Source organism: Eulemur rufifrons, chromosome 6, assembly GCF_041146395.1.
Source record: "Eulemur rufifrons isolate Redbay chromosome 6, OSU_ERuf_1, whole genome shotgun sequence".
Taxonomy (NCBI): domain Eukaryota; kingdom Metazoa; phylum Chordata; class Mammalia; order Primates; family Lemuridae; genus Eulemur; species Eulemur rufifrons.
In genome coordinates, this window is record NC_090988.1 from 25,903,118 (window position 1) to 25,924,838 (window position 21,721).

Here is a 21,721-nt window from a genome sequence, read left to right on the forward strand (position 1 = left end):
GTGACTTTGATGGCTCAGTTTTCCTCCTTCCTTGTCTTCCTCTCCCTAAACCCTCATTCCTATTTCCTGGGTTATCTCCCAACTAAATCACTTGTATCTCAAGTCCTTATTTCAGACTCTGCTTTACAGGAGAAACTTTATTAAAACACTAGAGTATAATCTTCCACATGGTTATTGAAATCACTAGGAATTATGACAGAGTAGTGTTGGGGAGAATGATATTGGAGTCAGGATCTGAATTCATTAAGGAATGAGGGCATATGAACTGGGGGCGGGGCGGTCAGTACATGACTGTGACAAGGAGGGTTGAGGGATGGGTAGTCGACCGACAAAAAATTCAAAGCTGAAGGTTTTTTGGGAAGAGGGAGGAGGATCTGGAAAGTGGCAGTAGGGAGGAAGGAAGGCCCACACATGAGCTCCAGGCCCAGTGGCATGTCAGCCATCCTGTGAGAGAGATGCAGAAAAAGCAGTGACTTCACGGGGAAACCAAGTTTCACTTAGAATGAGAAAGTAAAGGAAAGTGTGGAAGCTGGGGAGGGGCACTCTTACTCCAAATCCGCAGGATTCTTGCCGATTCTCCCAACCCTTGCTAGAAGAGACAGGGAACCCAGGCACAGCATGGGCTTATTTGAGTTACTGAGAATTCTGGAAACAAATGTTAATGACTAGTTTAGGGCTAGTCTTCTCAAAGTAACTGTTGAACGGTGACCTATTCTTTCAAGATTCTTCATTTGTTAACCAATCATTAATGCCTGAAGCACGTGCCTCAATTATATTTTCTCTACAAGGATGAATTAAATAATGTGGGACTTAGAATATTCTATTTATATAACAGAAAACAACCCCCAAATGCTGAAAAATAGCAAGTGTCTAAAAATTTTAAATATTGCCAAACAATATCCTCATGCACCAGAATCATCGATTCTTGAAAAACCAATGATTAGGTTACATGGTTTTCAGAACAAACAGATATTTTAACCAACTTGTTGGGTTGACCATCCTGCAACCTATAAATTTGTCTGGGGTCTCATTATCTTCTATCATATCAGTGAGTATTGTGTATTGACAGGACTGGAACTAGATTCAGGTCTTCTGAATTGTGATCGAATGCTCTTCCTGTCTGAAGGATGGTTTCAGAGAAAAACATCAAAGAAAACAGACAAAAATGCTCCGGGCATGATTCTCTTTTCCTGCGAGGCAGAACCTTCACTCCTGGACCTGATTCTTCCCATGTCTCCGGAGGCTGCATCATGGAAGACTCTGACTCTAGTTCCTCTTTGCCCCTCGTCCACAACTGTGGACCTCCCCGGCCTCACCCTCAGGATGTACCACCCCCTGGGGTATGTCAGTTAACTACGGTGGCAGGAGATAACATCTGAGATCACATTGACTTGTTGGCTTAATGGGGATTTCAAATAGACCCTCAAAGAAACACACACACACACACACACACACACACACACACCCCAACACTTCTAATACTTGTTTCATTACCTATAATTGCTCAACTAGTTGTTCACTTTTCCAATACTCTCTTCATGCAGGAAAGGAGTGGTTAAACCTGAGATGGGTCTAGGTTTTCTGATGTTTTTGCTGGACCTGTTTGCTTATCCTCTGGAATTGTTTGCTCCAGTAACCAAGTCAAGCTCACTTCTTTCCTGAGCCAGTAAATAGATTCTCCAGCAGCTAGAAACTCTCCTCCTTGGGGGGGGGGGGGGAAGGCAAGTCAGGTTTTTAACTCCAGGCTCCTTAACCTTGTACTCTGGTGCCCCCCGGCGTCCATTGTTGGGATTGCAGCAACTGGGATGGGGAATGTTCAAAACTCTATTTCAACTGGCCCCTTCCCCGCCATGCACACCCCTCTACCACCAGCCCCCGGGATATGTCAGTTAACTACAGTGGCAGGAGATAACATCAGAGATAATGTTGACTTGTTGGCTTAATGGGGATTTCAGACAGACACTCAAAGAAACACACACACACACACACACACACACACCCCCAACACTTCTAATACTTGTTTCATTAGCTATAATTGCTCAAGTAGTTGTTCACTTTTCCAATACCAGGAAAGAAACCAAACAACTTTATCTTGTCTAATTGCCGCTAAGTAGAAGAAACGAAAATTAGCAGCTGTTGGAGAATTACAACATTTTATTCATGCTGTCATTTGGGAAACTTCATCTAATTAAAACGTTTTTAAATTCTATAATAATACTTTTTATTCAAGCTACTGTCATTTAAAAACCTTATCTAATTTTTAAAAATTTTCTCAGTTCAGACAATTTACAAGATAATGATGGACTGTGTATCAATAAAAATAATATTTTAGTAAAATAATTTAGAGATTTACATTCTACATGAAACTCGATTTCTTAATGGAATTCAATCTGAAGTAAATTGTCAGTATTTTTGTTGTGCCAAAGCAATCTGGTAGTTAGGGTACAAACGATGTATCCTGCTATATTTTTGCTTAGTAAACTACTTATTGCTTATACAGTTAAACATCCCTAGTTGTCACAAGTCTAGGCAAGGAGGTCATGTCAACATTAATACCTAGGTTTTACCATTTCCTTCACTAGCCTCCACTTCCTCCCCCTCACTTTTAAAATTTTGTTTTACTTTGTTCATGTCCAGGGAATGCTTCAAAATGCTCAGGAGCAATTCTGCTTGTGTTCTTGAGCTCCACTGAGCTCTGTAATGTAGTCTGCTATCTACAATGCATTGGTGATTTCAGAGAATATAGTTAGAAATTCTAATTGATCCATTTGAGAGCAAGCATAAAGGAACAAACTGGGCCTAAAATATCTACATCACTGTAGTAAAGCTACATTGCAGAATATTTCTTGAAAGGGAGGCCAAGTGGTCTTTTTTTCCCCCTCTTCTCTTTAAATAGAAATGGCCCACGCTGTCATAGGTGAGGCAGCTGAAGAACCATAGCTCTCCCTTCAACTCCTGCAACTTATAAGGGACGAAAGCTTGAATCTGCCCACTAGACATACACAAGAATCAGTTCAGACTAGCAGGAACATCCTGTTACACTTACCTTTGATGTGATTCAAATTAATCTGCACATTCAGTAAAATTCCAATATAAATACTTCAGTGATTTTTTTTTAAACAGAAACTTGATAAGACAACTGAAAATGTACTGGGGTGTTATAATAGCCTGAAGCCATGACATGTGACACTGATCACATAGAGCTGAGCCCAACCACTGAAAAGTCCCTCTTTAAAAAGTCCTGTATTTCTGCTTAAAGGCAAGATGGTGGTCTTTCTTTAAAATGTATTTATTTATTTATTTATTTTTGAGACAGAGTTTCAGTCTGTTGCCCAGGCTAGAGTGCTGTGGTGTTAGCCTAGCTCACAACAACCTCAAACTCCTGGGCTCAAGCAATCCTCCTGCCTCAGTCTCCTAAGTAGCTGGGACTACAGGCATGTGCCACCATGCCCAGCTAATTTTTTCTACATATTTTTAGTTGTCTGGTTAATTTCTTTCTATTTTTTAGTAGAGACGGGGGTCTCATTCTTTCTCAGGCTGGTCTCGAACTCCTGACCTCGAGCGATCCTCCCACTTTGGCCTCCCAGAGTGCTAGGATTACAAGCGTGAGCCACCATGCCTGGCCTCTTTCTTTAAAATTTTTTAAATTAATTTTTTAACTCTACAGCCTAAAGGATGGTGGTCTTTTGAGGCACTAGTCTGCTGCCCTCCTCATTTGCTAGCAAATTAATAAACTTCTCTTCCTCTTCCTCAAACCACTTGTCCTCATTCTTTGTTCTCACTCATTTCGCCTCAGGGATAAGTACCAAACTTTCAGTAACAGATTCACTGCATCTACAGACTCATCCAGTGGTCACTTCCGCAGTCTTCAAATGTATAATTGAAATGTTGCATCATGTGCTGCATGACAACATTTAGGTCAACAATGAACTACATATACAACAGAGATCCCATAAGATTATAATGGATAGTAAATGTCAAGGTTAGAAAAAAAGAATAAAAAAAAAAAAGATTATAATGGAGGTGAAAAATTCCTATTGCCAGCTGGGCATGGTGGCTCATGCCTGTAATCCTAGCACTTTGGGAGGCTGAGGCTGGAGGATCTTTTGAGGTCAGGAATTCCAGACCAGGCTAAGCAATATAGAGAGACTCCCATTTCTATAAAAAATTGAAAAATTAGCTGGGCATGGTGGCCATGACTGTAGTCCCAGCTGCTTGGGAAGCTGAGGCAGGAAGATCATTTGAGGCCAGGAGTTCAAGACCAGCCTGAGCAACAGAGAGAGACCCTTTCTAGAGGAAAAAGAAATTCGTATTGCCTAGCAACAACAAATTGTAATGGTTGTAATGTGGTAACGCAACACATTATTCGTGTTTGTGGTGATGCTAGTATAAATAAACCTACTGCCACTTGTATAAAAGTGTAGCACATACAGTTATGTACAGTTCATAATCCTTAATAATAAACCACTGTTACAGTTTGTATCTACTATACTTTTTATCATTATTTATTTTTTAATTTTGGAGACAGGTTCTCACTCTGTCACCCAGTCTAGAGTGCAGTGGCATCATCATAGCTCACTGCAACCTCAAATTCCTGGGCTCAAGTGATCTTCCTGCCTCAACCTCCTGAGTAGCTGTGATTACAGGTGTGTACCATCATGCCAGGCTATTTTTTTTTTTTTTGTAAAGACAAGGTCTTGTGCTATGTTACCTAGGCTGCTCTCCTGCTCTCCAGCAATCCTTCCACTTCAGCCTCCCAAGGTGCTAAGATTACAGGCATGAGCCACCATGCCAGGCCCTGTTGGTATTTTAGAGTGTACGCCTTCTACATATATATGAAAAGTTAACAGTAAAACAGCCTCAGGCAGGTCCTTCAGGAGGTATTCCAGAAGAAGGCATTGTCATCATAGTAAATGACAGCTCCATGCCTGTTATTGCCCCTGAAGACCTCCCAGTGGGACAAGATTTGGAGATGGAAGACAGTGATATTGATGATCCTATACCCGTGTAGGATAATATGTATGCTTGTTTCTTTGTTTTTAACACAAAAGTTTAAAAAGTAAAAAAAAAAAAAATTTAATAGAGAAAAAAGCTTATGGAATAAGGATATAAAGAAAGCTGTAAAATGTACAGCTGTAAAATGTGTTTGTGTTTAAGCTAAGTGTTATTACAAAAGAGTTAAGAAGTTAAAAAAAGAAAAAGTTTATAAAGTAAAAAAGTTACAGGAAGCTAAGGTTAATCTATTATTGAAGAAAGAATGCCTATAAATTTAGTGTACTCTAAGTGTATAGTGTTTATAATATCTATAGTAGCATCCAGTAATGTCTTGGGCTTTCACATTCACTTGCTCCTTACTCACTGACTCACCCAGAGCAACTTCCTGTCCTGCAGGCTCCATTCATGGTAGGTGCGTTATACAGGTGTACCATTTTTAATCTTCTATACCATATTTTTACTATACCTTTTCTATGTTTATATATGTTTACATGCACAAATATCACTGTGTTACAATTGCCTACAGTATTCAGTACAGTGATGTGCTGTACAGGTGTGTAGCCTAGGAGCAATAGGCTATATCATATAGCCTAGGTGTGTGGTCGTCTCCACCATTTAAGTTTGTGTTAAGTACACTCTATGATGTTTGTACAATGATGAAATAATCTAATGATGCATTTCTTGGAATGAACAAATCCTCCTCGTTAAGTGACGCATGACTATGCCTGGTGATTGGCACATACTGGATTATTGGCCTGTGGAGTAAAAGCTAGCTTAATGGGGAAGGTGAAATAATAGATTCTGAAAATGCACATCTGCCCTGGCCAAGAAAATATTATATCCTGGGGGAGATCGTGAAAATTAGGACTATTTTTAGAGATTTTAAGATTCAGGGATAGTAATCTTCATCACATCTCCATTTAAGTGACCAATCCTACTCCTGAAAACGCTAAACAGATTTTGGAAAATGACAGTAGACTACCAAACTCAACCAGCTGTGGCATCAACAGCACCAGTTGTGTCACTGTCCCAATGTGGTATCTTTGCTAGAGTAGATTAACATGGTGCTAGGTACATGGAATGTAGCTTTTGATTTGGCGAAGACATTCTTTTCTATCGCTATTAAAAAAGAGGATCAGAAACAGTTTGTAGTCATGTGGCATGGACAACAGCAAAAATTTACAGTTTTGTCCTAGGGCTGTGTTAATTCTCTTGTCCTCTGTCATACTATAGTCCAAAGAGATCTGGGTTCTTTCAATATCCTGCACAACATCATATTGATAAATGACATCATGTTAATCATGTGAAATGAGCAAGAGTAGCAATTATGCTGGAAGCCACATGCACTTCAAAGATGCAAAATAAACCCTATGAAGGACTCAGGAAAGTGATTAGGTGCATGTTGGGATATTCCATCTAAAGTAAAGAATAATTTGTTGCATCTTATACCTCCCATCATGACAAAGAAAGAACAAATTTTAGTAGGTCTTTTCCGGTTCTGAAGGCAGCTTAGTCCATATCAGATAATACTTCTCTGACTCACATACCAGGTTTCCAGAAAAGGAAAGGACTCTAAAGGAGATCTGTACGGGGGTGCAAGCTGTCTTGCTGCTTGAACCAAACAACCAGCAGCTAGTGGTGGGGAAAGACACCTTATGGAATTTATGGCAAGATCCAATGGGAGAATCACAAGGGTTCTGGATCAAAGTCATTGCATCTGTAGTGGAGAATTATATGCCTTTAAAAAACAACTTGAGTGCAGTGGTTCATGCCTGTAATCCCAGTACTTTGGGAAGTTGAGGCAGGAGGATCACTTGAAGCCAGAAGTTCAAGACCAGCCTGGGTAACAAAGCAGGACCCCGTCTCTACAAAAAATAAGAAAAACTAGCCAAGTCTGGTGGTGTGTGCCTGCAGTCCCCTACGCAGAAGGCTGAGACAGGAGAATCCCTTGAGCCCAGGAGTTTGAGGCTGTAGTGAACGTGTCACTGCACTCCAGCCTGGTAGGCTGGGTGACAGAATGAGAGAGTGTCTCTAAGAAACAAAACAAAACAAAAAACAACTCCTGGCATGATACTGGGCACTGGTAGAGGTGAATAGCCTGACCATGGAGCACCAAGTGACAATACGGCTGCAACTGCCCTTCATCAGTTGGTTTCCATCAGAACCACCAAGCACAGCAACACTCTTTCATGAGATGAAAGTGCTTCATCCAGGATCAAGCACAAGCTAGCTGTGTAGGCAGGAAGCTTGGATCCCTATGTCATCCAACACCATTGTATCCACACCTCTTCCTTAGCTCACACCTATGGCTTTATGACAAGCTGATAAAGGAGAAAAAAAAATAGCCAAGCTTGATCCATGATGGGTTGGCTTAGTACATGTGTGCAGGCCAAAAATGGACAATGGCTGCACAGAAGCCTTTAAAGGCAGTGTCAGGGAAACCCTACCAATGGGCAGAGTTTTGTATGGTGTAATTTAACAGATATTCTCTCCTTGACCAAACTCAGGTTCCCCTGAGCCTAACTAGGCCCTGTCCTTGGACATATTCTAGAGCCCATTTTAGCAAGAATCTTGCTACACCAGTTTAGCTGGAACCCTCCAGCCTTATATCTGATCGCCCTCCATATCTGATCAAACTCCTCATCCCTCATTATCCTCCAGGTAATGTCTGATCACCCCAGCCTGCCATCAACAAGAATCCTGTTACGTCAGTTCAGCCACAATCCCTCTTACCCCTGATGTTTTCTCTTAGTAATTTTCCATCCACTAACCCTGACCCTGCTCCTTGGCTATACATTCCCACGTTTCTTTGTTGAATTTGGAACTGAGCCCAGTTCTATACTGAAGTCTCTTTCCCCTAATGTCATAGTTCCTGAGTAAAATTTGTTTTTGTCACTTTACTCTGGTTTATTTTTGATACCTTGGTCATTCACTTTGTGTGGAAGGAGAAATGGCCTAAAGTTAGAATATGCACACTCCTGGGCAGCAGTGAATGGTTTGGCTATCTGATCTGGGGACCAAGAAATCTGGAATGGGGCAGAACATGAACATATGGGAGCAGGCACAAAGTATGGAGGTCTTTGTAGCACATGTTAACACTGACAAGAGCATCTACTTCAGAAGATGCACTAAAACCACCAAAAAGATAAAATTACTATGCCAGTTGGCATCAGCCAACCTCTATCATTGGCCACTTGGTTCTGGCATAAAGGGCAGGTTAGCAAAGTAGTCATGGTGGAAGGGATAGAAGCTGTGCTTAGACCTAACAGCATGGGCTCCCACGTATGAGGGCTGAATTGCCACCACTGAATACCCCATCTGCCTGCAGAAGAGACCAAACTGAGTCATTGATGAAGTGCCATCCCTCGAAGAGACTAACAGGCCCCTTGGTGGCAAGTTGTTTACACTGGAAAAGTTAATTGTTAATTCTTGCAGAAACAGGCACATATACTGGGTACAAGTTTGCCCTTCCTGCTTGCAGTGACTCAGCAAAACATGCCATATCACATCACATCAGACCAGGGCCCCATTTTACATCAAAGTGCAGGTATGGGCCCATGACCTTGAGATCCCTGATTGTATCATATATCGCATCACCCAGAGGCTGCTGACCTGATAGAGCATTAGACTGGCCTGTTGGAGGCACAGCTGAAGTGCCTGCTCAGTGAAGATACTCTATGAACTTGGACACCCTCCTCCGTGATGCCAGGTTTACTCTGAAGACCTATGTAGAGTGCTGTGTCCCCAGTAGGAAGAATACATGGGTCCAGGAACCAAGGGGCAGAAGCAGGAGTAACCTCATTTACAATCACTCCCAGTGATCTACTTGGGGAATTTGTGTTTCTCCATCTCTGCAATTCTGGACTTTGCAGGTTAAGAGGTCCTGATCTCCAAAGGCGAACACTTTTGCCAGAGGACACAGCAAGAATCCTGTTAATTATAAGCTATGCCTGCACTGGGTACTTTTTTTTTTTTTTTTTTTTTTTGATGTTTGCCCACCTTAATCCAACGCATTTATTACCATTAATCACAAAGAACTCTAATCAATGCCAATAGTTGCCCTAGTAATCCCACCAGCACCATTTAGCTTAATATGCCCTTACTAGCCTAGCTCTCATCTGATCCCCACTGTTGAGATGTAATATAACATTAATAGCCACAAATTCTTTTTTTTTTTTTTTGGCTGTGTTTCAGTAAAACTTTATTTACAAAAAACAAGTGGTGGGCCAGATTTGGCATAGTTTGGGGCCACTGGGTACTTTTTATCTTATGGCAAGGGACCAGCAGGCAAGAAGAGGAGACTTCATCCCAGTAAACGTAATTGAATTTTGTCAGGAGAGGGTAAGGATACTTCTATGCAATGGGGCAGGGAAAAATATATGGATCACATGGTGCCTTGTGGCACTTCCTTGTCCAGTCTGATAGTAAATGGGGAAGTGCAGGTCACCTTAGGCTAAAAAGGGCATATTCTATTAGTTTCCTATTGCTGATGTAACAATTTGCCACAAACTCAATGGCTTAAAACAACACAAATTTATTGTCTTGCAGTTCTGGGGGGGTCAGAACTCCAAAAATGGGTCTTATGGGCTAAAATCATGATGTCAGCAGGGTTGGATTCTATCTGGAAGCTCTAGGGGAAAATTGGATCCTTTCCTTTTCCAGCTTCTAGTGGCCGCCTTGGCCTGTAGCCCTGCTCCAATAACAGCATCACTCCTCTGCTTCCATCATCATGGCTTCTCTGACTCTCCTCCCCCGCTCTTTCCCTTGTGATTACATTGAACATACCTTGATAATCCAGGATAATCTCCCCTCTTCACAATCCTCAACCCAATCACATATTTGCAGGGGCACTTTGCAAAGTCCGTTTTGCCGTGTAAGGTAACATATTCACAGGTGCTGGGAATTAGGATGTGGGCCTCAGTAGAGACGAGAGTCTGTATCACATGACCAGACAAGCCACTGAAACCAGCAGAGATGCTAGATACGGGGGAGGGGAATCCAGAATGGATGGCAGAGGACGAAGAGAGTAAGTACCAGTTGTGGCCTTGAGACTAGTTGCTGAGGAAGTTCCTTCCTTGTATCTATTCCACTAACTTTCCTTTTCTAAGGTCCCCCCAGAAGGAGAGGAACTCCCCCACTGGAGTCCTGGAGAGTTGTTCCCAACCAGTGTGAAGTAGATAGGAGCAGCCTTGCCAGTTGTCACTTGATGGCTTCTGGCACCAAATGAAACCTCCTTTGCCCTGCTTGGTGCTTGAACCCAACATCCTGGGCTCCTACTTACCAAGGCTGATCTAGCTACTGCCCCCACCTGAATGCCCAACAAAAGAGACCACACGGAGCCCTGACTTGTCACTATTCCCCAGGGGAACCATGCAGAAAAGAGTTAAAGTAGCAGGCCTGACTACTGTGCTTTGAAAGGCCTGCTTACAAGGCTGGCCCTTGGCTGGCATCTGGGAACTTGGATTTCGGGAGGGTTCCTACCATTCCCAGAACTGATAAGAACGGCTTATTACACCTAAACTGTTCATACAAACAATAAAGTTTATGCTGAATTCCTGCTTTCTTTCAGGGAGTCTGGAATTTTGGCCTGTGCCAGACAGAAGCTGCCTGTGTGACCAGCCCCTCATATTACAAAAACCCTGGGCACTGAGTCTCTAACAAACTTCTCTGGTAGACAACATTTCACACGTGCTGTCACAAATTGTTGCTGTAGAGATTAAGGACATCCTGTGTGATTCCATGTGGAGAGGACTCTTGGAAATGTGTGCATTTTTTCCAGACTTTGCCCCACACGCCTTTTCCCTTGGCTGATTTTGCTTTGTAGCCTTTGCTATAATAAATCACGGCTGTTTATATGCTGAGTCCTGAGAATCCTCCTGAATCACTGAACCTGGGTATGGTCTTAGGGATCCCCACACACAGGGATCCATCAGCCATTAGTTAGATATTAGTTACATTGGAACTTTTCCATCATGGAAAGAGCAGAGATTTATCCTTACTGGAATAGGTACATTATTCTGGATGTGGTTTTACCTTCGTTGTCTGCAATGCTTTTGACAGCAATACCATCCTTGAACTCGCAGAATGCCTTATTGAGGTAAGGGCATCACTCAAGGCATTGTGTCTGATAAAGAAACTCATTCCATAGTAAAGGAAGTGCAGCAGTGAGGTCAGGACTATGGAATTATTTGGTCTTACCATGTTCCTCATCACCTGGAAGCAGCTGGCCTAATCGAAAGGTAAAATGGCTTACTGAAGACTCAATTACAGAGCCATTTAGGAGACAAAACCTGAAAGGATGAGGTCCTGTTACTTATGGGATGCAGTACTGTGTATGGTTTGAATCAGAGACCAGTATATGCTACACTCTTCCCATAGTCTGAGCACATGGGTTTGGAAATCATGGAATAGAAGAGTGAATGGCTCCTTTCATTACACAATGAAGTTTTCTTTTTCTTTTTCTTTTTTTTAACTCAAATGGCAAGGACCAGAACACAATGAGTTTTTCTCAGTACTGTTTTGAACTCACAGATTTTAAGATATTTAATGTTATTTTACTCCACTATTATTCATTTTGATGCTGCTATCGTCGAAACTTTGGCCTCTTCAGGTTTGCTTCCAAGTCCTTTTGGTATGCCCCCAATATTCTTGGATAGCTTCCTTATTTTCTACCATGACAAGATGCCCAGACTCATTTTATACATTTCCTGCCCCTGACCAGGAATCAGCCATTTCACCAAAGAACCCTGGTTCTTTTCAGTGGGAAATAGTATTTAAAGACCACTGTCTGAGTGCTGGTGGGTATGGGAGAGGCTTATAGCAACTGGGTTAGTCATTAGCAAACCATATTTTAAAGCTTCAGAAAATGAAAGTGTGGTATTAGCTTTATATTAAACTAATATTCAGTGGATCTGAATAGTCCGGAAACAGATTCTGTATAGATATAGTGCTAAAATATAGATAAAGTACAGATAAAGATGGCAATTCAAATGTTTTTTTTTTTTTAGTGTGCAAGTTAAGTGACATTTATTGAATAATATATTTTTTGAGTATCTGCTGTGAGTAGTCATCAAATAGAGAGTTATTTCTTGAAATGCAGGAGCTCAGGGAGGAAAATACCAATGGGCATGAAACACTGTGTGGTTAATTATGGAGGTTCACTCCCCAGCACACATGCACAGCCCCTCCTATAAACACACTTTATAGTTACAATTTCCTCCTCGGGGCCAGCTCTCCTCCTTGTGACATGGAATGGACTCACCCTAGGAAACTCCATTCTCAGGTCCTGCAATTCAAATATTTGAAGAAAAATAGAAATGACATTGTAACAATGGACTACTTATTCAGAAAAAAATCCCTATGTTATACCATATATAAATAAATTCTGCTATATAAAAGTATAAACATAAAAAGCAAGATGTAGGAGAGTATTTTATAATTTTGGGCTAGAGAAGAAGATCCTAATCAAGATATAAATCCCATGGTGTTTCAGCTGAATTAAAGAAGAAAAATAAAGAAAAAAAAGATATAAATCCCAGAAGATGCAAGGGAAAAAAATAGACTCAAGATTCCTAAAATTGAAAACTTTACAACAAAAGATAGCATAAACAAGTCTTAACAGGCTGGAAGAAAATACTTTCAACATACAAAACAAAGCATTTCTGTCCGTACTATAGAAAGTACTCCTAAAAAGTCATTAAGAAAAATACTAACAATCCAATAGAAAATTAGAAAAGGATATAGTAAGTAATTTGCCAAGGAATACAAATGATTATTAAATTTATGAAAGCTTATTGGAGTCACAAGAACAGAAAAATGCAAATTAAAATGAGACTATTTTGGCCATCATTTTTCAATATGTCAAATTTTATCATTATTTAGTTTTTTGTTTTTTGGGTTTTTTTGAGACGGAGTCTTACTCTATTGCCCAGGCTAGAGTGCAGTGGCACCATCATGGCTCCCTGCAAGCTCTAAGTCCTGGGTCACCATGCTCAGCTAATTTTTCTATTTTTTGTAGAGACGGGGTCTTGCTATGTTGCTCAGGCTGGTCATGAACTCCTAATCTCAAGCAATCCTAGCTTCCCAAAGTGCTAGGATTATAGGTACGAGCCACTGTGCCTGCCCCCATTATTTAGCATTACCAGAGACCTGAGGGAAACAAATGTGCTTTTTAAAATAATTTTTTTCTTCCTTACGTACTACTTTTTGAAATAGAAAACAAATGTCCTTATAAATTCTTTTTGAGAATATTAGTTGCCCTATTCTTTTATTTTTTATTTTTATTTTTTTTTAGAGATAAAGTCTTGTTCCTGTCACCAGGCTAGAGTGCATGATCATAGCTCACTATTACCCCCAATTCCTGGGCTCAGGCTATCCTTCCACCTCAGACTCCCAAGTAGCTGGGACTACAGGTGTGAGCCACTGTGCCCAGCCAGCCCTACTCTCTTAAAGAGAAATTTGGCAACAGCTACCAAAAAAATGTGCAATGCCCTTTAACCCAGCAAGCCTACTTCTAGGAATCCATCATACAAAATTACACATTTGCCCCCAAAAAACTGCACTAAGATGTTCACTGGAACATTGTTTCTGGTAGCAAAACATTGTCTATTTGTTTCTGGTAGACTATTTCCAATAAATGTCTATTATTGGAAATCGTTAAAAATGTGATTTTCCCTCTGTATTGTGGCACTCTATGAAACTGTCAAAAAGAAAATAAATATATATTGATATGGAGAGATTTCCAAGACCCTATTATGTGCAAAAACCAAGTTACAGAATATTAAAACTGATCCCACGTAAGAAGCTTCCCATTATATGTGTATATGGTATGTGTAAATATATAGGAAAAAGACATGAATATATAAAATTGTAAGCAGTGGTTTTCTCTTGGAGGGGAATGGAATTGGGATAGGGTAAAAGGGCGCTTTCACTTTCTATTTTATATTATCTGTTATATTTTTTCTTTTTACAACATGGCTGTGTTTACTAGAAGGAATATATTAAATATTAAAAAGTTGATTTGGGGTAATGGGTCTAACGATGATTTCCCTCTTTCTATTTTTCTATATTTTCCAAATTTTGTGCAATGAGTATTTATTGCACAATGGGAAAATTTTTATTAAAATGAAGCTACTATTTTGAAAACATTATGCTAATTGGAAGAAGCCAGTCACAAAAGGCTGCATGTTATATGACTCCTTTTCTATGAAATGTCCAGTATAGGCAAATACAGAGACACAAGAAGTAGATTAGTGGTTGTTTAGGACTCTGGTGTAGGGTGGGTGGGGTTGCGGGTGGGGAAGAGTATCAGGGTGATAGCTAAAGGATATGGGGATTTCTTTTGGAGGCGATGAAAATATTCTAAAATTGATTATGGTGACAGTTGCTCAACTGAGTCTATTAAAAACTATTGAATTATTCCTTCTAAATGGTTGAATTATATGACATGTAAACTATATGTCAATAAAGCTGTTACCAAAAAATCTTTTAAAAATGCTATTGATAATCATTTTATGTAATGGTTATGTAGTTTATTTATTTATTTTTTTTATTATTATTTTTTTTTATTTTATCTTGTTATGGGGGATACAGAATTGCAGGTTACATATGTTGCTCCTGTACCACCTTTCCCCCCAAGTCAGAGCTCCAGGCGTGTCTGTTCCCCAGGTCGTGTGCATTGCACCCATCATGAGGTATATATCCCTCCCTTCCCCACCCCCCCCTTCCCGAGTCAGCACCTTCAAGTGTTACCACTCCCCAAATGGTGCTCAATGCACTCATTGTGTAGGCATACCCCCATCCCCTCCCCCACCCCCCACCTCAGTCTGATATCCAATTGGTGTCGTTCCCAGATTTGTATTTAGGTGATGATCGGGGAAACCAATTTTCTGGTGAGTACATGTGATGCTTGTTTTTCCATTCTTGGGATACTTCACTTAATATAATGGGTTCCAACTCTCTCCAGGAGAACCATAGAGATGTCGTATCTTCATCATTCCTTATAGCTGAGTAATATTCCATGGCATACATATACCACAGCTTACTAATCCAATCATGTATTGATGGGCATTTGGGTTGTTTCCACATCTTTGCTATTGTGAATTGTGCTTCTATAAACATTCGGGTACATGTGTCTTTGTTAAAGAATGACCTTTTTTCCTTTGGGTATATGCCCAGTAATGGGATTGCTGGGTCAAATGGCAGGTCTACTTGAATCTGTTTAAGATACCTCCATAATGCTTTCCACAGGGGTTGCACTAGTTTGCAGTCCCACCAGCAGTGTATGAGTGTTCCTGTCTCTCCACACCCACGCCAACATGTGTTGTTTTGGGTTTTTTTGATAAAGGCCATTCTCATTGGAGTTAAGTGATATCTCATTGTGGTTTTGATTTGCATTTCTCTGATGATTAGGGATGTTGAGCATTTTTTCATATGTTTGTTAGTCATTCTTATATCTTCTTTCGAGAAGTTTCTATTCATGTCATTTGCCCACTTTTTGATAGGGTTGCTTGATTTTTTCTTGCTGATTTTCCTGAGTTCTAAATAGATTCTTGTTATCAGACTATTCTCCAATATTGAGAAGGATGGAATTCTCCCCAACACATTCTACCAAGCCAATATAACATTGATACCAAAACCTGGAAAGGACGCAACAAAAATAGAGAACTACAGACCAATTTCCCTCATGAATATAGATGCAAAAATTTTCAATAAAATACTAGCAAATCGAATCCAAGTACTTATCAAAAAAGTAATCCACCACGACCAAGTGGGCTTCATCCCCGAGATGCAGGGGTGGTTCAACATACGTAAATCTATAAATGTAATTCACCACATAAACAGAAGCAAAAACAAAAACCATATGATACTCTCATTAGATGCAGAAAAAGCATTTGACAAAATTCAACACCCTTTTATGATAAAAACGCTTAACAAAATAGGCATTGATGGAACCTACCTAAAAATGATACAAGCCATATATGACAAACCCACAGCCAACATCATACTGAATGGGGAAAAACTGAAAGCACTCCCACTTAGAACTGGAACCAGACAGGGCTGCCCATTGTCTCCATTACTTTTCAACATAGTATTGGAAGTCCTTGAGAGAGCTATCAGGCAAGAGAGCAGAATCAAGGGAGTCCAAATAGGGAAGGAAGAGATCAAACTCTCACTTTTTGCTGATGATATGATGTTATATCTGGAAAACCCCCAGGATTCAACCATGAGACTCCTGGAATTGATTAACGAATATAGCAAAGTCTCAGGCTACAAAATTAATATACACAAATCAGAGGCATTTATATATGCCAATAACAGTCAATCGGAAAACCAAATTAAAGACTCAATACCCTTCAAAATAGCAACAAAGAAAATAAAATATCTAGGTATATATCTAACTAAAGAGGTAAAGGACCTCTATAAGGAAAACTATGAAACACTGAGAAAAGGTTATGTAGTTTACATAACAATTCTATGTAAACTAAGGACTGACCCACAGTCCTTACCACATTGGGTGCATGTGCTAACTCTTCCTGGTGGTGACTATTTCCAGTACTGCTGTCGAGATATGTGTTGGTCCACACTTATTCCAGTACCTGTCCATCATATGTCAGGTGCTGTTGTTGATGGCCAGTAATTCCCAAGAGCTGTATCATCTTCTCTATGTCCTTCAGGGCACTAGTAAAGAATTCTCTGATTCTAAGAATCAGACCATTTCAGAGTCATGACCATTTCAAACAAACAAGATAGCCATTATCAACAATCAGTTTCAGGCTGGGGGCAGTGGCTCATGCCTGTACTTCTATCTAGCACTCTGGGAGGCCGAGGTGGGAGGATAGTTTGAGCTCAGGAGTTCGAGACCAGCCTGAGCAAGAGTAAAAAAGCCATCTCTGCTAAAAGTAGAAAAAATTAGCTGGGCATTTGAGGTTGCTGTGAGCTAGGCTGATGCCAAGGCACTCGCCGGGGAGGGAGACTGTCTCAAAAAAAAAAAAAAAAAAAATCAGTTTCTAGTTGACTATGAGGATTAAAACTGCCTCCTTGACAGCTTGGTAATTATAGTAAGAATGACACTAAAACTAGAACAAAAATAATAATAAAAATTATGGCCCAGGCACAGGGGCACATGCCTGTAGTCCCAGCTACTCGGGAGGCTGAGGTGGGAGCACTGCTTGAGCCTAACAGTGAGGGCAGCCTGGGCAACACAGTGAGACCCTTTCTCTTAAAAAAATGTGCTAAGCACTGTGGTAACCATTTTACATCTGTATTACATGTGTAGAAGGTATGAAAATTTTCTGTCTGATTTAACAGCTCAATTTAAAATTTAATAAACTCCCACTATGTGCAAGGCTGAAGTATGACAAAGATGAACCAAGTCAGGAGTTTTGAAATATCTGTTAAGGCATAGAATATGGCCATGATTCCTTTTCTGCAATTCTAAAATCGAAAAAGCTCTGAAAATCTAAGATTATTTTTATAACTCCTTTGGCAGCAAAAATCTGACCTAAACCGATGACAGATTATTTATAGACCTCATCTCTTTTAGTGTGAATATTCATACATTTTGCTGTATAAAAATATTAATGTTTGATTATGGGGTTCTGCCTCACACTCCAGCATGTTATAATGTAATATATAAGGGATTACGGACTTCTAATTGATTCTTATTTGCATTGAATTTGTGAACACACACACACACATACACAATTGCAGTCAAACAGTTGCTTCTGTTTTAAAAGCATCACTAAAGATGGATTGCTAAAGATGGACAATATAACAATCCTGGCACAATCACAGTTCTCATTCTCATTCTTTTTATTCATTATTTAAAACCAAACATTAGTAACACACTTCAAAAAGTTTATACTATATCTTATTTCCATTGGTTGTCATTCTGGAAAAAAACACCAAGAGATGATCATAGTAAAAGATGTTTATTCTTCTGTGGAACATATAAATTAAAACTAAGTATGTGTAACCCACATTTAATAGGATTAATTCAACATAATAACCATCAATTAGTAGTCACTAAATGTCACATAGATAAGACAAAGTTGTAGGCACTATTTTAAAAAAAAGACAAACAATTTACCCAAAGAAATAGCAAAGTACACTAATTTTTTTATACCTTAGAAATTTTTTCATTTATTTTCTACCATGATTATGTGCAGTAAGTGAACTAGATTGTATAATGATTGATATAGATTGTCACAGCTCATCACTCATGTGTCTACTTGCATCAGTTATTAACATTATAGAAATACCAGGTCATGCAGCAGTTCATTCAGGTTCAGGAGATTAGTTTGTTATTAATAAGTTATTTTAAGATCAAGTGAAGATTGGTTGCTCAGGAAAGTATGGTGAAAACATTGAGATTTAGAAAGTTTCTGAAGCAGAGATGGCTATTTATCAGCTGTGGAATTTTCAAGAGTTAGCTTCTGATTGGGAATGGATTCTACCATTTTAAGATGCAAAGGATTTAACTTTATTATTATTTTATTTTTTGAGACAGGGTCTTTAGGCTAGAGTGCAGTGGTGTCTTCATAGCTCACTGCAACCTCAAACTCCTGGGCTCAAGTGATCCTCCTGCCGCAGCCTTCTGAGTAGCTGGGACTACAGGTGTGTACCACCACGCCCAGGGCTAATTTTTGTAGAGACTGGATCTATGTTGCCTAGGCTGGTCTAGGGCTCTTGGCCCCAGGAAATCCTCCCACCTCTACCTCCCAAAGTGCTGGGATTACAGGTGTGAGCCACTGCACCAGGTCAGGGTCTGACTTTAAAGCCTTTGTAGTCTTTCAGTTTTTTTCTTAAAGACTGCATGTTTCCTTTGCATTTCCAAACTAAATATTTCCAGGCAGTTACTGAGAAACAAATGAAATGGGTCTTCAGCTTGCTAGTCCTTCTCACTATATCAGACCTAAGGAAATTATTCAAATACAGTGCACTCTTTAAAGTTAATGAAAGCTTTGTTCTTAGTTGAGCTAAAGGCAGTATAAAATCTGACAAAAATACTCTTAAAATGATTTTATTAATCCATAGATTCAGTTTTTTAATGATGCAAAGTTGGATAAAAAGACTTTGTTCTTGTAAAGTTATCTTAGCTACAATATAAAAGGCTATTTTGGTTGCCACAAAAAAAATCATGGAGTGCTTGAAGCTTTTGGAAACCTAAACGCTCAAGTTTCCAGGCTCAGGAAATCTGGTTTGCTACCATTATGCATATAAAGGCCACATTTAAAAGCATTCTGATTACTTAAATATTTTGGCTTAAGATTACCGTTTAATAAACCTTCATATCACTACATGCATTTAAAGTGTTAATGCAGCTCAAGATGAGCAATTTCTGTCAGGGGCAAGTTTATTATATAATTGGATAGTTTTTCATTTCTTTTTAAAAATCACATGTACTTAAAACATTTAGTAATTAGCTACATCATTCATGAGTTTTAAATTTTTGAATTTAAATATAGTTTAAATTTAAATTAAATACATTTTAAATGAACTAATTTTAATATAAAATCAAGTATATTAGATGTCTAAGCAACTTAATCAAAACGTTTTGCCCGGAGCAAATATTTTTACTGTTTTGGCATTATTATCCACATTCTCTATAATGATGTGTAAGAAAATAGGTCAGTTATTTTACATATATAAATGGATAAAGCTATCTGGCTAGGGTTAGACAGACGTTTGGCAATCTTGTATAAGAACTCAGGTCTTTGTAGTTATCATTCACTTTACTATTGTTTTTACCACAAATAGCTCCTCTATAATATAAAAATCATCTAACCCAATCTTAGTAGTTTGTGGATTCAGTTAGATCACATTTCCCCTTTCCTTTGCATCCCTCCCTCTCTGACACACACACACACACACACACACACACACACAACACAGCGTGGTGAGCAACGTGTTAGACCAGAGTTCTAGGCTTGCTTCTGTCATGTAAGTATCAACTTTTTTGGGCCTTGTCTTCCAGTTTGTTTCTTTTAATTCCTTAGTTCTATTTTATTTTTAATTCTTTTAGAGATGGGGTCTCACTATGTTGCTCAGACTAGTCTCAAACTCCTGGCCTCAAGCAATCCTCCTGCCTCGACCTTCCAAAGTGCTGGGATTACAGGCACAAGCCATCTCACCCAGCCATTAGTCTTATTTTAAATCTTGGAACACGATATCCTTCGGCCCCAATATTAGTCTCCCCCAATATTATTATAAAGGTGCCCACTGAAAGTTAAATCACACTTCATATTTTAGCTATTTAACTTTAAAAGTAGGCACAGGTGACTGAACTTTAAACTGTTGTTAGATATTCAGTATTTGAGTTTATGCCACTTTGGACTGATGGCAAATTGTTATACAAGATTTAAAACTGCAACAGTAAAAGTAGACTACTTCACATTTTGGGGGACAGCTACTTTCTCAACTGGTTGATTATAGTTTGAATTCAATGTGAAATTAACCTAAGGATATCAAGGAAATGTTGACAATATAAATATTTATAATTTTTATGGTTATAATTTACATTCTTTCCATAAGCACTATTAAAAAATACTTACATGAACCTAGAAAATGTACAAGTATTTGAAAATAGAACTACATATCTACTTCAAAGATGCACAAAAAACACATTCAAACATGACTTTTGATTGGATTAAGCCTCCAGGGACTTCCCTCCCTATCATTTCCATTTCGGAGGAGCAGTGGTTCAGGGTAAAAGGGTAGAGGATAAGTATCAACCAAGAATTCCCCCAGGTCCTTGAAAACACACACCTTCTTTTGCTCCCTCTGCACAGGAATGAAAGGAAAAAACATAAGAAAACAATATTCTTATCCATTATAAATATAATAGTATGGCCATGAGCAACTGTTATCAATCTCACATTTGTATAATGCTTTCTCTATTTACAAAGCTTTTTTGCCTGATTCACTTGATTCTCAAAATAATTCCATGGAACACAGTAACTCAGGTTATTAGTTTCATTTTACAGATTAGAAAAATGATGCTTAGAGAGGTTATGTGACTTACTCATGGTCAAGTATTGGTACTGCACAGGCAAGTTTAAAACCAAGTTCTGATTTCTTGTTAAATATTCTTTCTACTATACCACTTTGGTTTTCAAACAAATGAAGCAACTATATATAGTTTAACAGTAAAAACATTATGATTCCAAAAATGCAGCTTCATTTGGTGGCCCTCTGTGATTAGGAATAGTTTACAGAACAGAGTACATTATAAAATATTTGAATTGTGATCAAAATGTCCCTTCCAGGAGATAAGTTTAATCAGTAAGTTAAAAATTAGGAAACTCAAAAGTCATTTTACTGCCTTGACTGATTATTCTATCTTCCCTTGTACGTTGAGATTTGTAAAATGCAATCTGAATGCTAAATATATCAAACATCTAACCAATTTTCCTCATCCAGAAAAATCTTTTCGACATTCTTCTTGTATTGAAAATGGAAAATTTGATAATTTCGACAATAGTTCAAGGTAAATTGCATATACTATCTTTGAAAATGTCAGTATATAAATAAATTTTGTTTTTCTTGTCCAAACACAAACAGTATACAGTAACATCGAACATTTGCTACTGAGTGGTCCTTTGTTTTTTATTTTTACAAATATTTGCTTAGAATATTTTGCTTGGATCCTTAGATATCTTTGTAAAACATAAAACTTTTGGGAGCAACAAATCAGGGAAAAAAATTAGTATAAAACTCATTTTCT